Source organism: Octodon degus, unplaced genomic scaffold (assembly GCF_000260255.1).
Source record: "Octodon degus isolate 3935 unplaced genomic scaffold, OctDeg1.0 scaffold00414, whole genome shotgun sequence".
NCBI classification, from domain to species: domain Eukaryota; kingdom Metazoa; phylum Chordata; class Mammalia; order Rodentia; family Octodontidae; genus Octodon; species Octodon degus.
The window spans coordinates 442,287-449,188 of NW_004524990.1; the positions used below are offsets into that span (position 1 = coordinate 442,287).

A 6,902-nucleotide genomic window follows, 5' to 3' on the forward strand; every position below is an offset into this window, starting at 1 on the left:
CTGTCCTGCTTCAAGGTTGTATATGATGAGATTTTTGGACTTATGTGCAAGCATGAGAAGTATATAATTCTTTATGCCTTTTTAAAAATATATTCTAATTTTTAAGAAGTTCATTTCTTATGTTCGTATTGCATACTATGGCAGTTTCTTCGAATATTTTAGCAGTTGTTGTTTTCAGTTGTTTGCTGTGATACAAAGCAAGGAAGATCACATCTTTCAGACGTGAAGAGAGGTTGATGCACAGTGAGACTTTGAGCGTGCGCATTCCTGCTTCCTTCTAATTGGTGTGCAGCCCAGCACCTGCAGGGGCGCTGACCAGCAACAACGAGGAGAGGAAAACAGGCAGGCAACAAGGTACGCAGAGAGCTGAGGGCAGGCTAATTGCTCAGCTCCATGCTTAGCATTTGGCCCAGGTCGAGGAGGATCTACTTGAGCTGTTTGCACCATCCGGATGCACAAGGCTTTGTACAGTGCTAGGCCTCCCGCTTGCTAGGAAAGTGCGCTTGGCTTAGCAGCCGTGGCCTTCTGGTTCTGACCACAGAAGTGGAGAGAGGCACGTACTGAGCTGTTGCCATTCCCTGGGAGGCTGCGAGGATGAGCGCTCAGCGTGCAGCGTGGACGCCCGCCCGCCCAGGAGCGCCCGCAGGGCTGTCTGCAGTCTCCCTCACCGCCCTCAGCGGACAGCTCCCTCCCTCCCGTCGTTTCCCTCACGCTCTCAGCATCACCCCTGCTTCAGGGCCGGTTCCCACTATCTCTACTACATCCAGTTAATTCTCAAAAGCTATTAACTTTCCTAGTGCAGTCATTGCTGCTGTTTACCTGACAGTAAAGTGGCTGCCCAGCAAGTAGAAGACGCACTCTCGTGCCTGCCGGTGAAGCCCGGAATCACTCTATACACCGGCTTGAGGAGGACGATCGCTGGCCAGCTCCAGGATTGGTACGAACAGCTGAGTAAGTTCAGCAAGTATCTTTTCAATTTAGAACATAAATGAAGGACCCCTTGGCATTTAATTTATATGTGGCAGTTAGCGAACAGTAATTCCTGGAAGAAGGTATCATAAAACAGATTCAATATACAGTTTCATGTGAAATATATATGAAAAATCTTTATACTTAACAGATTCATCTCATTTAAAATATTGTGAAAGTAAAAAAATTATGTTTATTTTGAGATTCTTTTCTACTTGTGGGGGGAAAAATACTCTCCCCAAAGGGCCAGCCTGATAGCTCATTGCACACAGAGGCTGCTTAGGCAGAACCCAGAACCCAGGGTTCATCCCGGGTGGAGTCCGCAGGCACCGCCCCGGGGCGAGCTGAGAATGTGATCCACGCTGGGCGTGGCGCGCACCTGTAATCCCAAGAGAAAACAAAACAAACAGCAACAAAAAATCTCCCACAAAAGTGAGCAATAAGAAACTCCGTTCCCCAGAGCTCACATGGCTCCGCGCTCGACTCCAGGCAGTCCGCCCTCCCAGGACGCAGCGTGCCTGTTCCAGCAGCCCCTGCGCCCTGCAAATACTGCTCGACATGTACACAGCAGTGTGAGAAGCACTTCCAGCTCCCAGCAGAAGTTACTGTGCTTGAAACTCTACACCAATTTCTTCTCCATTCTGACACAGATTACTGAGCCCACTTTCTAAAGTTAAACTAGGTATATAATTAAATGTATAATTGTAGATTAAATGTAAGGGAGTTGCACTGTAGGCAGTAATACAATTACTGAGAGGTTTCATGCCAAGCAATCAACATCGATTTTCACACCTTGTATCCTTCCATGACTAAATCGCTGTCCTTGGAGAAAGCAATTCTAGTTAGCAAGTCCAAATTAAGGAATTTGGATATTTTTCCCAATGTTTTCCATGCCCAGAAGGGGATTTGTTACAGCCCTCTCTTCCTCCATGAATGCTATTTATTCACAAACACAGTTTTCTCTGTAAATGTCTTGGTTCCTTTAAGATGCAGTAACATCTCACATTTCAAAATATCACTTGAATTTATCTAAGAGTTCACAATACATTGGTCTAATGGTATTATTAGTTGCTTAGAGTGGACATATTTTCACGGACCGAGGATCAGTTAATGTATAACACAGTCTTAATGTTTTTATACATAGCAATAGGTAATTTGTAGAAAATATCAATCATTTTTGGATTATCAATCAGTTTTACTATTTATTTGCATTAGGTATTCACAATCACATGAATTTGTTTCTGCATTTTATGATTTTTTTTAAATATAAAAACAGAGTTTCTGTGATGTCGAAAGCTGTGAAAATGGTAGTTACCAGGTCTGCAGGTCTTGAGCCAGAATACAATTCACATCAGCTGCCAGCCACCAGCAGAGGAGGTCTGCTGCTGCTGGAATTCAGGCACATCCAGAAAGCAGGAATGAACTTGGACTTGATAGACAGATTACAGCTGAATCAGACATATGGAAAACAAAGTCCAGCCTATTCAACTCCTAAAAGCACAAAGAGGAAGAGCAGGACTACAACAGGCTCGCTAGCAGGGCAAAGTGATCCATCTGCTGGTAGAGAGTTCTCAGAAACAGAGCCAAATTGTTCTTCTGTGTCTGAGACCCAAGGACCCTATTCTTATAATAACTAGAAGAAGGCTGATCACAAATGCACCCACAATGGTGTCTACTGTAAGAAAAAAAACAGAAAATAGGAAGACTAAATAAGCCTGTTGCTGAAGAAATTGTCTCTGAAGCAGAATCTCATGCTTCAGGTGTTTTGAGAATTGTGCCTTCCCCAGAAATGACAAGAACCAGAAGTAAGGCTGAAACTCTAACAGGTCAAAGCCAAGAACCACATGCAGAAGCTGTGTCTGGTGCTGAATCGGCATGCCCTGACATTTCATCCCCTGGAATTACTCATAAGAGAATCACTAGAATTATGCTAAAAAAATTACAGGCATGAGCTGACAAGAAATATACCAAGATTGTACCAGAAAATAAAAACATAATCATGGATATTTCTGTGAAGTCAGAGGATTCTTACACCAGACAGAATTTTGATGAAGGGGAAAACAGGGTAATAGATGAGAGAAAATGGAAAGTGATACAAGTTCTCAGTTGAAGTGTCTTTCTAAACTCCAGGACACTAGCCTTCAGCAGTTAGTCTCTCAAACACATTGAACCCCTCAAAATAATAAAGCCACATCAGACCCCTCAACTCCAAACTATGAGGCTGTAGCGAAATCATTAGCTCAAACAACTGCAGGTGTGGGAGCGAGCAGACGGGATGAAGACAGAAAGAGTCTGTAAGAGTAAGTGACTTGACGACGTTCAGCGCTCATGATGGTGAGGCGAAGAGCCCGCAAGTAAAGCTGTTGGTCAGGACAGTGGTGACAGGGGTGCAGGTCTTGAATGTGATACCAGACTAGGCCAACCTGAGCCCAGCCAGTCTCCAGATAGAGATGATTCGGTCTTGCTAGCTCTCAGCCGTGAGGAAAGCCTGCCATCTGAAAGCAGTGCAAGCTCACAGGACACTGTGTGTTTTGCCAAAAATACTGGCCAAAGAAATCATTACATGAAAATTCAGAAAATGCATCCCATGACGGTGCTTTCTTTGTAATCGATACAACTCCTGGATTGAATGCTGATAAAAATGTTTATATGATGATAAGGCAAGTGAAGCTGCCGCTGAGGAAGATAAAGAAGAGGAAGAACGTGGAAACAGTGAAGACCAACCAGGAGACAGTGACAGGAATATCCAAGGTGAGTACAGTGACGAAGAGGACTTCCTGAGCAACACAAGGCTCTCTTCTCAAGTCGACAAGAAGCAGTACAGACCTGGGTCTCAGGGTCAAAGAACTGGGTGGTGTGTATATTAATTTTAACACAGAAAAACTTCAGTCTAAATAGAAAACTCTAACACAAATTAAGGACAAAAAGCAAACTGAGGCCTACAGAAAGCTGTTATTACACCTGATTTTGAAAAAAAAAATCTGTCCTACCATCCAGTGAATCAAAAAGTCAAGTCCAGAAAAAATACAGGAAAGAACAAAAAAGAAACAAACAAACAACAACAACAACAAAAAAACCCTGCAGGTGACGGCTGGCTGGGTAAGAAAGCTCCACAGCTGCCTGATGAGCTTACAGTGATATCAAACCTCTGAAATGTGAACAAGCATTGACCAAAAAGATTTTACAAGAAAAATGACCGAGAGGGCTTCCCTGAGTACTTCCAGACTGGCGCTATTGTTGACACTCCAGCTGACTTCTACCGTTCATGAATTCCCAAGAGCCAAAGGAAAAGGACTCTGTGGAAGAACTGCTGACTGATTCTGAGTTCAGAAGATATAACTGAAGGAAATACTGAGAGGTAGTGTCTGAAAAAGCAGCAAAAGCACAGAAAAAAATTAAGAAAGCAGGAGTTTATGAAGGAAATCCCAGTATTTCACATCTTCCCTTTTTTGTAAAAGATATTTTTAAAGACCACTATCAGCACATAATTTAATAAACACTGGCTCTGCTTAGGGATTTTGGTTTGAAAATAAAATTAAAAAATTTCTTTAAAGTATTTCATGAGGGCCAGCGAGGTAGCTCAGCAGTCTAAAGTGCCTGCTTATGCAAGCACAGTGACCACGAGCCACACCAGCCCCACAACAAAATGTGCTGAGCAGCCACACACAAAACATGTATTTCATGTGCAACCTCCTTTATCTATTTTAAGGAAAAGAATCCAGCAACCATGTAGCACCAGCCTATTTGTGTACTTATCTTTTAAATCTTCTTAAACAAAATTCCTTTTAACATTGCCTTGTAAAGAAAATCTAGTTATACAAATTGCTTATTCTGAATTTTATTATTTTAAACACATTCTAAAAAGTCTGAGTCCTCTGTAAAAACTACACAAGCACATGTATTCACTGTGTGGGCCTCGTCTCTTTCCACGGATACAGAAGGGGTGGTTGACCGCAGGCTCACAGATATCACGTGAGCAGTCACGCTTTCTCCCAATCCTCTGCCAGGATGCTCCAGGCAGCCCACCAGCTCACCTCCTATCCATGTACCCCTCAGCAGTGATGCCTGTGTGGACACCTGTGAGGCCTCCTGGCATGGGGCTGATGTGCAGCCTGCTTATATATTCATCTGAGAAGCTCTACCGGGACTTGGACCACAGAGGCCAATCTCACAGCACACAGCCGGCCCTGGGCCACAGCTGCGAAAGAGCTCCTGCAGTGAACCTAAAAGAAACTATCCCTGAGTGTGTTAAGGTCAGCTCTGTGGGGAATTATTTTATTCAGACTCACCAAATATTGTTATCTTAAAGTCTTATGGGATCACAAGATTCAACTATGTAGTATTCATCCAGTGCCTTGCCAGAGTGCGTTTTGCTTTCACTGGGTAGAAAATTTTCTACTTTACAACATTCTCTGATAAATGTAACTTGTGCACAGTAGAAGAGATTCTTGAAATGTCCAGCATTTGAGGAGTAATCTCAAATTTACTTTAAGTACCATTTATTATCAATTATCATATTATGTCTGAAAAATGTTTTAGTGTAATAAGGCAATTCTCAATTAGGTATAATACTATTCAGGAAAGATCTAATGACACATATTACATCATCATTCAGAATACGAGAAATGTTCCTCAATAGTTTTCAGAGTCTCTAATTACTGAAAAATGGCATGTCCTCTTGAGAAGAAATCCTGTTGGCTCTATACAGGTTTCCTCGTACTAAATGTTAATTTTCATGAAAAAGGAATTAAGTAAAGTTCATGCTTTAATTGTTAATGATGGGTTTACACTACGTCATTGAGCAGAGTCACATTTTCTTGCCACCATCAAGGCCCCACAATCCCAGAGCCTCTGCTCACCGCGTGGCTGGAATTCCCCACATAAAAGAATCCCATTCTTCCTGGCCTCAGCCCTGGTAACCCCGTTCTTCTGAATCTGTGAATCACTGGTGATCACATTTTCTGAACTTGACTCTGGCCCCAAGCCAAGTTGGGTGACAAGTGATCAGGGTGACAAGTGATCAGTGCTGATCTGATTGGGAAATCTGATCTGGTCCTTGTCCAGTTCGGTTTGGGAGCGCAATCTCAGAGAATTTAGCTCATGACCTGAGGCACACGGTGCTTCTATGGATCTTGGGAAGACTAAATGATGCAATATTTGTCCTTTTCAGTCTTCCTTACTGTTCTTGGCATAGAGATCCCAAGGTCCAGCATTCTGGAATGTATCAGGGTTTTATTCCTTTCAATGTCCAAATATTATCCCACTTGATATCCGCAGCTCCCCTGTGGTCGTTCTCCGCTGCTAGGCACTGGGGAGGTTTCCAGGGCTCGGCTCTTCTGGATGATGATGGAACAAACATGGTTCAGGAAAACCCACATGAGCGCCCTGTGTGAATTCTTGAATGACCTAGAAATGCTGAAAAATGTGACACAGGAACTGCCACACCGTTTCCACAGTGGCTCCCAAGTCTACACTCCCACAGACAGTGCCCCAAGGTCCTGTCAGCCTGGTGACACCCGGTATGGCTTCTCTCTCTCTCTTTCTTTCTCTTTCTCTCTCTTTTTTCTTTGTTTCTTTTTTCATTCTTTCTTCCTTTCTCTCTCTTTCTTTTTATTTCTCTCCTTTTTCTTTCTCTTTATTATTATTTTTTTCTCTTCCTTCTATTGTTTTTTCTCTTTCATTCTTTCCTTCTCTCCTTGCTTTCTTTAAATTTCCTTCTTTTGGATAACATGTTTTCTATTGGGTATAAAGACATATCTTAACGTGGTTCTGACTTTTGTTTCTTAATTTACAGTAAAGCTAGTAAGACTCACATGCTTCTTGGCCTTTTGTACATGCTCTCCAGGAAACAAATGCAATCAAATCAAATTCCCATTTTTGGACACCACTGAGTAGAGTGGCTGGAGACTCAGGAATGCTACACAAGAGTAATA

The 6,902-nt window shown here is 42.7% G+C and overlaps 1 pseudogene; it reads left to right on the forward strand.

Annotated features, from left to right (window-relative positions):
• The first annotated feature begins 2,273 nt into the window (after nucleotides 1–2,273).
• On the forward strand, nucleotides 2,274–4,462 carry LOC101567487 (annotated as a pseudogene).
• The last annotated feature ends 2,440 nt before the right edge of the window (nucleotides 4,463–6,902 follow it).